The sequence below is a fragment of the Myotis nattereri genome, assembly GCF_964212035.1.
Source record: "Myotis nattereri genome assembly, chromosome: 16".
Classification (NCBI taxonomy): Eukaryota; Metazoa; Chordata; class Mammalia; order Chiroptera; family Vespertilionidae; genus Myotis; species Myotis nattereri.
In genome coordinates this window covers 8,127,838-8,139,717 of record NC_138091.1, presented here as the reverse complement: position 1 = coordinate 8,139,717, position 11,880 = coordinate 8,127,838, and the positions used below count along the sequence as shown (strand labels likewise).

Genomic DNA, 11,880 nt, shown 5'->3' with positions numbered 1-11,880 from the left:
TGTTAGATCCTGTCTCTTCTCTGCCTGCACAATGGATTATTGCAGCATGTGCTTCTTAGCGATATTCACGCTCATGAAGGTAGTAGCTATAAAGTAGGAGGAGGAATGCCACAAGGCAAAAGTGCCTACAACCTCTTTTTCTTCCTATTGTCACCTCCTTGGTGTCTGATTTTCTTTTAATACCACCCAGAGTCATTTAATGTGTGTGTGTGTGTGTGTGTGTGTGTGTGTGAGAGAGAGAGAGAGAGACAGAGAGAGAGAGAGAGAGAGAGAGAGAGAGAGAGAGAGATTGTGTGCGCGCACACACACATATGCTAGTGCTAGGTTGTACTGTGTTAACAAAGCCTGAATACAGTAGTTTGCAGAGGCAACGATTAATTTCATAGCCATATGACTTCAATGATCTGGTGGAACTAAAAAGATGTCCTGATTTTTTGGATTATTCATCTTTTTCCTTATTGTAAGGATGAGAGTAAGAACTTACAAGGTCATATGTCAGAGTGGAAACCACAAGTTGACATTTTATTTGACAATGGCTTGTGGGGGACATGACTTCCATTTCCCCCTTTCTAACAGCTGCCAATTCCATATCCAGGTGGTCTGGGGAGTTTGGGTCAAGGCCCCAGAGAGGAATTATTAGCACAGCTCACTGGCCTGGCCAGAGTGATGACGGTTGTATGTGGACATGTGACTTCAGTGAGTTGAATAAAATTCTTCTTATTAGTCACAAGAAATAAAGTTCCGTTTGCATATGTCTCATGGCCTTGTGAAAACATGTTTTAGTCAATAATCATGTGAGAGGTGCAAATGAAAACAAAAACGAGGGCCCTGGCCGGTTTAGTCAGTGGAAAGAGTGTTGGCCTGAGGAATGAAAAGTCCCGGCTTCGATTCCGGTCAAGGGCACATGCCCAGTTATGGGCATTGATCCCCAATAGGGGCATGTAGGAGGCAGCTAATCAATGATTCTCTCGTCACTGATTTTTTTCTCTCTCTCTCTGAAATCAATAAAAATATATTTGTTTAAAACACAATGGGATGCCGTCTCACACTTGTCAGAATGGCTATCATCCACAAATCAAGAAAGGACAAATGCTGGTGATTATGTGGAAAAAAAGGAACCCTTGTGCACTGCTGGTGGGAACATAGACTGGAGCAGGCATTGTGGAAAACAGTATGGAGCTTCTTTGAAAAATTAAAAATGAAACTCCCATTTGACCCAGTAATTCCACTTTTGGAATATATCCCAAGAAAGCAGAAAACACCAATCGAAAAGGATATATGCATCCCTGTGTTCATAGCAGCACAATAGCTAAGATTTGGAAACAGCCTAAATTCCCATCAGCGTAAGTGCCCAACAGCAGCTGAGTGGAAAAAACCCGTGGTACATCTACATAATGGAATACTATGCTGCTGTACAAAAGAAAGAAGTATTGCCATTCACAACAGCTTGCATGGACATGGAGAGCATTATGCTAAGTGAAATAAGCCAGTCAGATATAAATAAATATCATACGGTCTCATTCATTTGTGGAATATAATGAATAACATAAACTGATGAACAAAAATCAATCCAGAGACAGAGAAGCATCAAACAGACCCTCAAACCTCAGCAGGAAGGCAGGGGAGAGTGGGGGAGAGAGTAAGAGACAAAGCAGAGGTCTTGAATGCATGCATATAAGCATAATCAATGGACACAGTCATTAAGGGGGTAGGGGCATGTGCTGCAGGTGGGGGTGGCTGGGGAGGGGTCGGGGGAAAAATGGAAACATATGTTATACTTTAAACCATAATAAAATAAAATAATACAAATATTTCTCTTGGTAAAAAAAAAAAGCTAGTGCTCTTTCTGGGTCCCAGAACAAAGCGCCCCCTGAGCCCTAGATACGGAGGAACATGCAGGAGCTTCCCAGTATGTCAGGATTTCTAATGTCCAGACCAACTCTGTTGGAGAGGTTGGAGCCTTGGCCTGGAAGGTCTGAACATTCCTGAACTCTGGGCTCTGAATGTCATGGACATTGGGTGATATCTGCCACTCTATGGACATCAGTTTCCCAATTTTCCATTGAGGGTTGGGTTCAGAACTTCATAAGCCTGACCTCACAACAAAGGGGCCCAGCTCCCTCCACCCTGGGTGGGCACTGGACAGAGGTGCATGCCTGTGGTTCCAACTCTGGGCTCCTTTTCAGTCAAATACTGGCCAAAGGCTCATTTACCTGCTGAATGCTCACCATCTCCCCCATGCCTCTCCATGTCTGTGCATGATGTCACCAGCAGATCTTTTTCCAGAGCCCCCGAGGAAACCTGGGTGCAGCCATGACCCCAACTTTGAGGACACACCGCTGGATTCATCTCAGGCTCTGTTGGGCTCAGTATCTTGTTCATTTATTTCTAAACACATATTACCCTTTTGGAAAAAGCATGTGTTGGTATCACTGATTTCATAAAACAAACAAATAAGCAAACTAAACACCTCTCCCTATCAGCTGATTTGGGGCACATTTTATTAGCAAAGATAGATATTTGGTAATATTGCTGTAACATTCCCTAGTTGGAAATAGGTTTTGATTAAAAACAGACATTGGTTAAATATTCCTGCCATTTGCACAGATGCTTTACTCTGAAGGAGAAGATAATTAGTTGGCTGTGGTTAGGAATAAATAGAGTAGCCCCAGTGTCTACAGGGGTCTTAGTGGCTTCTCTTTCTATGATAATTTCACCTGCTCCCAAACTATCAGTGAGAAGGGAAACACCCATGGATCAACCCTATATTTGTGTGTGTGTGTGTGTGTGTGTGTGTGTGTGTGTGTGTGTGGTTTGTTTGTTATTGGTTTTCTACATCCCATTTCAGTGAACAGATTTCTCTACAGGAATTTTCTTGAAAGCCTTATTTAGAATTTGTGTTGCATTTGCTGACAGAAACCATTAGCTATATTAATTGGAATCAGTTAGAATATCCAGGATTACATATTCTAAGAGTTAAATTCCTTTTTGAATCCATCAGGGTCATTGAGAAAATCAGGAACATTTGCTGGTTCCTCTCTTGCTGGGACAAGCTTTTCTCCAAAGGGAGTTGTTAGAATTCCTATTCTCATTTTCTCTTAAGTCAGTAGGAAGCGATAGTGGAGGGGACTGAAGGGAAAGGAAGAAGGATGGGAAAGGGTGCAGAATATAGTGGGAGAACTAGAGAAGGTGGAAGAATGGGGTGTTGGCAATTATTACCTTCAGAAGAGTTTAGAGACAGTCTATACAATTTCTAATTCCTGAATTGTTTTTAATGGAATTTATATGTGCTTCTGAAAATCTCCTGATTTCCAAATCAAGATATGCTTCCATTCACTCATTCAGTTTAATGTTAGACCTGGCATTTTCCTAATTTTTATTGCATGCCAAAAATTAATTTAGGCACACAAATAAAACTGCACTTTGGCCATTTTTAGGAGGATATTTTCTAATTAAATCTTCCCATTTCTGTAAAGCATGTGTAAGTAAAAGCTTCCTATCAGGAATATTAGTGAGGGCTGGGATCAGGCATCTCCTGGACTTGGAGGCACCACTTCCCATGTTAATTTTAGGTGTGTTTTGTTGTTGTTGTTTTGTAGTTGTGTGTATGTGTATGTGGTTTTTCTTTTCTTTCTGATATCTGCAGAATCGGAGCAAATTTTCTAGGATTGTTATATAATGTAGTTGGTCAACCTGTGTTGCTTATCGGTTGAGCTCCATGAGGCTCTCACCCCTCAAATCACATTCAAACCTCTGATGTGCCTCGGTTGATCTCCCTGCTGTCTCAAACAACCAGAGGGTCAGGGAGCGGTTGACCAAACCTTATGGGTGCTCCCCCACCAGAACCAGTCACTTTAATTGCAATTGTGTTGACATTTTGCTTTGGGGCTCCTGCACATCATGAGGAATGACATCACACATCCACAGAGATTCTTAGTCCCCTAAGAATACCTAATACTCGGACCTGAGGGACAATATGACACTGTATTTTTGGAGCTGATTTAGTTCAACTCTAATTTAAATGATAATGGGTTTTGGGTTTTTTTTTCGTTTTTTTTTGCTCTGATTCTCAGAACGCAATTCCGATTGGAAAGCCACAGTTTAACAACAGCCACCAATTTTTTTCCTACTGTCTTGTCTTAACCTAAGTTCCACCAACCCTTAATCTTAGTTCTATCTGGAGTATTTAAAAATACAGCTCAAATAAATCTAACCCTCTACCACCAGCAAGGGAAAAGTCATGGATTTAAGATACAACTCACCCAGGTTCACCCAATGGGTGGGGAACCAGCAGTTCAATGGGTCCTTTGTTGAATCCTAACACCATGTCCACGGGTTGGTCCTGGGTGAGCTCTTTTGGAATCCTGACCCACTATGTCAAGGAAATGTCAAAGTATGAAACATTCAAACTTGTCAAGAATTTTGGTCATTTATTTAAGTCCCACAGTCAATAACTGGCAGGATGAAAATTTCAGCGGATTGAGATATTCTCTCTGGCAGTTTTGCTCCTTATTTTATACATTACAATCAGAACAGGAGATGTATGGTGGTAACAGGAAACCCAGTGGTGATGCATTAGGGTTTCACAGAAATCAAAGCAGCGAATCCTCTGTGACTGGATAAACAGTAAAATGACACAGACATACTTCTTTTACATGGTGGATATAGGATAGTTACAAGTCAACAATGAACTCAGTAAGAATGAGGGGATTTGTGGTCTCCACAGAGCATTGCCTGTGTGTTGAGGGGCCTGGAAATAGGGAAATTCCTTTGACATTCCAAATTATATGTTATTGTAGATGCCAAAAGGCAATAGACAGGCTCAGTGAAGGTTAAGATTGACCTTTGTCAGGGAAGATGCCAGTCTAGGACATGACTACCCACTATAAACTGCTTTTAGTTTAAAAGTTTTCATTTCAGAACATTCTTTTTGATAACTTTAGGTCTCTGAGTTTGCAAGAACACCACACAGGGCTTCCCTGAGCTAGTCAGTGAGCATGTGGTTCCTTTTCACACGCACAGTTCTTGGATCACTTGTGCCCCACCTCCTGACAACAGTCACTGAGTGCTTAGGGCAGTGGTCGACAAACTCATTAGTCAACAGAGCCAAATATAACAGCACAACGATTGAAATTTCTTTTGAGAGCCAAATTTTTTAAACTTAAATTATATAGGTAAATACATTGTTATTAACTTTATTAGGGTACTCCTAAGGCTTAGGAAGGGCCACAGTCAAGGGGCCAAAGAGACGCATGTGGCTCGCGAGCCGCAGGTTGCCAATCATGGACTTATGGGATTGGTCTGAACTAAAGCCCCAACCAACCTGGCAGTTCATAAACTGCCCCTGAGGGAATGTCCCTCCTCTGTCCCAACACAGGAAGAGAAACCATCACCACAGAATGCAGAAGGACCTGTACGTTGTAACCAGATGCAGCTACCTTGCTGCCCACAGTCCTGGTCTCCACATCTCCCGCTCCCCCATCCCTGTGCCCAGGTTCAACACCAATGCCCAAGAACCTGTTTGCTACCTAGAAGTTGGATACCCCCGGCCTCAGATTCGTGCCTAGGTTGTGCAACCTGACCTTAATGAAGATGGTGGTGTTCAAAGAGTTGGAGAAGGACTTCATCTGCATGGTGATCGCCATGAAGATGCAGTACTCCAACCTCATATCGATGGTGATCACTGTGAAGATGCAGGGCTCCAATAGATCCTACGGGAGTATGCTGTTCCCCAGTGAACAACTGGAGACAGTCCTGGGGTTGACCTCACTGCAGGACCCCCACTTCCTCTGTGAGAAGGCAACAAGCTACAGGCCCTGCTGCACTGGAGGAAGTGCTTTAAGAACCAGACCATCTGGAGCTAGAAGACACTCCCGGAGGGCGCCATCCGCATGGCCAAGGTCAGGCAGCGAACCCTGAAGGGTGGACAAAGTGGCCTAGGAGGCTTCTGCTAAAGTGGCCGAGATCTGGATTGCTCCCTGTCCAACCAGCCCATCCACTGGGAGGACAGTGCCATACAGGACAGATGCAAGGCTAAGTCAAGGGTTAATTACTCCGAGGGGGTACATCAGAGCTTCTCCTCTGAGCAACAGGACAGCAACTATGCCACCTATGGACCGAACCTAGCTGAGAAGGGCATTGACATGGGGATGCTCAAGAAGTAGAGGCCATGGATATTAGGAAAGATGTGCATTACCAGGCCACAAAATATCAAGGAAATAGTGGTGTCTTGGCTGGGAAATTTCAAAGGGTTGGAGGAGGCTGTGGACTCGAGCAGGACACAGCAGACCATGTCCCAGAGTTGGAGTGGGACCTGGACCTTCTACTTAACACACTGCGAAACCCCAGGGACAGTGGCCCAGACATGGAGGATGAGAACAGCACCCTCAGCACCCATAAATCCAAGCTCAGACTGTTCTTCGAAGGGTTGGCACACTCCAGCTAACAGACACAGACGGAAGCATCCACAGGGCCCGGAGCCAAGAGGAGCCTGCAATTATGGCCAAAGTGCAAGAAAACACGTGAGGCCTCAGGCATCAAACCACCCAGAGACAGTGTTTCAGACTCGGCGGCCCATATCACCCCTTCCCCCAAAGTCGCCTGAATCTGGACCTCCTCCATGTCTAGCCAGTCCACTCACCATGTGGGCAGCGCCTGGAGGCCGGCCCAAGACCAAGTCTACAAATCACTACTCTAAAAAGGAGTATGAGAGCTTCTCTGAGCAGGTGGCCGGTGAAGATGCCGCCCATGGATAGGAACTGGATCAGGAAGCAGTGACTATTGGAAGTCACAACATGGTCCATGACAAGCAGAATGTAGTGGCTTGGCTGAGCAGGGCCTAAGTGTCGGAGGAGGCCCTGGACCGTGAGCAGGACCCTGCAGATCATGTCCCCAAGTAGAGGAGGACCCGCACCTTCTGTCTAACATGCTGGAGAACCAGTGACAGTAGCCCCGACAGGGAAGAAGATGACAGCCTTCTCAGCACCACCAAACCCAAGCTCAGGCCATACTGCGAAGGCCTGTCACCTTTCAGTTCAGAAATGGACATGGGGAGCATCCATGGTGCCCAGAGCCACGCGGAGCTTCCGAGTTTTAGCTGGTTCTGCTGAGGCAAGTGTATTGGCGCACGGAGTAAACGGTCCCGGGTTCAAATCTAGTCACGGGCACAACTGTGTTGATTACAGGCTTGATCCCCAGCCCTGGCCATGGCACATGCACGAGGCAAACAATCCATGTGTCTCTCTCACATCCATGCCTGTCTCCCTTTCTGTCTCTCCCCGTCCCTTCAAGTTTCTCTAAAAATTCAGTGGAAAAATAACCTCTGCTGAGGGTTAACAAAACAAACAAAGCAAAACAAAGGAGCCTCCTAGTCCAGCTGAAGTGCCCAAAAAGACCAAGCTCAGTCAGCAATAGCCAAGTGACAGCATCTCCCACTTAGAGCCCCAGAGCATGCCCACCCAGGGGAGCACCCAGCACCGCCCAAGGACAGCCCAGAGGCAGAGACCTCAGCCCTGGACATGCTCACCAAGAAGATGCTGCTCACTAGGCGCATCACCAAGACTGAGTCTCTCATCCCCTCCACCAAGGCCAAGGGGAAGCATCCCCGCCACCATGGCTGGGCAGGTTCCTGAAGGGGCGGCAGAGGGCACAGCCATAGAACAAGTGAGCCAAGAGCCCAGACAATGAGCATGTCCAGACCCAGGGAGCCAGCTGCAGATCCCCAGGAAGACCACGTACAACCAGCTGAACCGCATACTCATCTCTGATGACCAGCTGCCAGAGAACATCATCCTGGTCAAACCTCTGATTGGCAGGAGCAGTTCCCCTCAGACACCCTGCAGGGGCACATGCTGCCTGTGCTGTGCATCTGCTTCATGGCTGACGTCCTGTGGCCTTCAGTTCCATCATCTGGTGGATACAGAGATACTGTAACGATAATTCCCAGGCCCGTAAGCCGCTGAAGATGCTGGTGGAAGGGGCACAGCACTACTTGAGCGCTGTCCTGCGGGTCTTCCTGGAGCTGCTGTCCTACAAGATGCTCGGCTGGCTGGGCGATGTGCACTTCCTGGTCATCCCGCTGGGTTCCAACGTTGTGGCCAGGTACCTGGGCTCCATGCACTACCGTTACAACAGCTTCTCCCAGGACCTGGCCTGATGGGACCTGTTCCATAATCTGGAGGCCCAGAGCGACATACAAGGCACACTGGACATCGTGACGAGAATCACGCAGTACATCACGGGAACAACTGTTCCTCTCAGCTTCCCATCGAGGAAGCCCTGCTCTCCTACAAGCTGAAGACACCCAATGAGGATTCCTTATAGTTCATTCTTTTCAGGGTGGCAGGTGAAAGTTGGGACAGTGCAACAGTCCTCAGACACGTCGGGAGACTCAGATGATGGACCCCCTTGGGCTGCAGCTTGCTTTTATCCTTCCCTTTGTCCCTACTTCTGTTCACCAATGATGCCTTGTCATCCCATTCATCTTGTCAGTGAGTGGGGTTTGTCCTCCCCCAGCCAGTGTGATGGCGCCAAGCTGATGGAGCGGCAGGTGGATTACTGGACGGCAGCCCAGCCCACAGACAGGAAGAAAGACTTGAAGAAGAAAGACCTGCCTACCGCCAACAACACCCCCAAGTGCACCTTGAGTCTCTCCAGGTCAGCAGGCTGCCCAGCCGTGGCCAGGCCAAAGGAACACCCACCATGTGCATGACAGGACTCACCAAGGAGAAGAAAAAGAAGGTGTTGTTTTTGCCCAAGAAAACCAGGACAAGGGCATGGAGTCCAAAATCCAAAAGCCAGTGCTTGGGGGCATAAGCAAATTGGTCTGCAGGGCGAAGCAGCAGGAGAACATTCTGCGGGTCCTGATCAAAGGTGTGGTGTGGAATGAAGTTCTTCCAGCTGGCAGCCCAGGGTCCTTCCGCATCCAGCACTTCCCCATCTGCATCTCCAGACATTCTCACTGCACCTTCCAGCCCTGCCTGCGACCCTGCAGATGCCAAGCACAGGAGGGCCCACCTGCTTTTCTGTTCACCTTTCAGTTTAGTACAGAAACCGACCCTGGAAACACAAAGCGAAACCTTCTTAAGTACAAAAGTGCTCACTACCCGGAAGCTAATGTGCAGCCCCCACTGGGAGCCCCAACTGCTCTGCAGATTAACCAGAACTCTCTGGGGGTCAGGCGGGCAGTGCTGAGCTGGAGAATCATGGAAGGTGAGTTTTGGCCTCAGGACCCCTAACACTCCCAGCGAGAAGGGTTCTCCCTTCTCCACCTGCCCTTCCTGGAAGCCAGGACTCTGCCTCCACAGGACTCAGAGCTGGTGGTCAGATGCCAAGGACTGGCCTCCCATTGCGGGCATCCTGAGCAGAACATGGAGTGCAGTCAGCCCAGCCCTGGGCCCCAGCTGCCAACCCGCCAAGCGGCCCCACACCATCCACTCGTGCTTTCCTAAAAAAATAGGTGTGTGGTGCAGCCCCCCAGGCACACCGGCTAGACACACTGGTGCAGTACCAGCTGCCCGCCTTCCTGAGCAGGGCCTATGCTTTCGCCCTCATCTCTCTGTGTTATGACAGAACATTTGTTCCACCCAACAGGTGTGGGTCCAACTATGTACCAGGTGAGCACCTGTCCCTGCGCAGCACAGTGGTCACGCGGCCCCCTGCTTGCTGGGCGTCTTCAGGGCACTTCATGTCTCTGAGTGCTTGTGCCTCTAACCACAGGGTGAACCTGGGGCAGTGATGGCGAAACTTTTGAGCTCTGCATGTCAGCATTTTGAAAAACCCGAACTTAACTCTGGTGCCGTGCCACATATAGAAATTTTGGGATATTTGCAACCATAGTAAAACAAAGAGTTATATTTTTTTAATTTTTTTTAATATATTTTATTGATTTTCCACAGAGAAGAAGGGAGAAGGATATAGAGTCAGAAACATTGATGAGAGAGAAACATCGATCAGCTGCCTGCTGCACATCTCCCACTGGGGATGTGCCCGCAACCCAGGCACATGCCCCCGATCAGAATCGAACCCGGGACCCCTCAGTCCACAGGCCGATGCTCCATCCACTGAGCCAAACCGGCTTTGGCTAGAGTTATATTTTTGATATTTATTTTATATACTTAAATGCCATATCACAAAGAAAACTCAACCAATGAGTTTGCATGCCACCTCTGACACACGTGTCACAGGTTCACCGTCACTGACCTAGGGTCAAGCTCACAGGTTTATTGTAGAAACTCAGCGGGGTCCTCCCTGGAAAGTGCTCTCTGGGTGCCTGGACAGTGGAGAGGTCTGCTGCACGGGCTGTGGTTGAGCTCATTGGCCATCTTTTCTGCCTTGTGACAAAGCCTCAGCCTCATTTCATTCTCCACAAGGCCTTGGGCTAAGCTCCTTTCTCCTTAGATACAGATTGGAGATTCTATGAGGGGTCGGTGTCCTGGGTGAAGCCAGAACCAAAATCCCAGAAGTGAGCCATGTGGCCCCATGCTCATTTTATTCTTGACTAAAATATTACAGGAAAAGAGTGGAAAAAATCTAAAATATTAGTGTCAGCACTGTGTAGTTGATGAGGGTAGAGGAATGATACCCAGGAGGGCATATTAAAGAGCATGTCTTGCTGAGGAAAATATAGATATGTGTAATAAATCACAGGGATACGTTTAAGTGCATGTACTTTAAGTTATGGGAAAGCACCTTGTCTTGCAAAATAGAATTCATTAATTTTAAACCTGCCATCTGAAATAGGAACTATGAAATGGGAAGCAATAAAGGATTTTTTAAAATAAGAAAATTTGACAAATGGAAGTTATTGTTTGCTTTGTTAGACATATTATATCAAACTAACAAATAATACCCAGTCTTTTAAACAAAATAAATCATTACCACACACTATGCCACATAGGAAGTCTCAATAAATTCCAAAGAAGACATATATGTTTTTTCTCCATTGATATGTTCATGAACCATAATGCATGATGCCTATATATTCTCTAACCCTAATGCACTAAGGTAAGAAGTTAATAATAAAGAATAGCTTTAAAATCACCAAATATCTGGAGAGTTTCGAAAATACAGCAGAAGCTGAAGTGAAGTATATTCAATACAAACCCTGAGGTCAAAGGAAATTATGAGTGAAATTATGGAATACTCCCAACTAAAAAACAATAAAGAAAAGCTACATATCAAAAGCAGCCATAAAAGCCAGAGTTTTTGTTTTAAATAGATTTCTAAGGAAAGCATTACAGCTGGGAAGAGAGATTGAAGTATCCAAATAGAAAATTACAGAGAGCAACAGAGTGACTTAGAAGAAACAAGGAAAGGGGGAAACAGAATGGCAGAAATCAGTAAAACAAAGAATTTGAAAAGCCTTCAACAAACCAGAAAACTGCTTCTAAAAAAACTGGTAAAACAAACAGATTTCTAGTCAGACTGACCAAGAAACAGAGAAAAGCGCTGTGCGCATATCGCTAACCAGTTAGGCAAAACGGACCAATACCTGGGAGGAAACAAACTATACAACCTTCCTCAAGAGAAAGTGATGCCCTGACTAGTCTATGAAAGAAGTTGAATTTGTAGTTAAAGCATCTAAGGAAGGGAATCCAGGCCCAGGTGGTTCACTGGAGAATTAAACAGAATAAATGAACAGACACTTCACCGAAGAGGCTATAACATGTCGCATGAGCACTGGAAAAGTTCAACATCATAAGCCATTAGGAAAAGGTTATTTAGACCACAAGGAGACTAACTGAAACAAAAGACTGTGATGACACTCGATACTGGGGAGGATGTGGAAAAACTCACTCATACAGTGCTGGTGGGAATGTAGACTATTACAGCCCCTGGGGAAAGTACTTTGGTTGTTTCTTATGAAATTCAACATGCAAC

The 11,880-nt window shown here is 46.2% G+C and overlaps 1 pseudogene across 1 annotated transcript in view; it reads left to right on the top strand.

Moving 5' to 3' along the window:
• The window catches only part of LOC308532622 (phosphofurin acidic cluster sorting protein 2-like), a 305,811-nt pseudogene that overhangs the window by 149,326 nt on the left and 144,605 nt on the right, over positions 1-11,880 (top strand). The gene's annotated exons all lie outside the window — the stretch shown is intronic.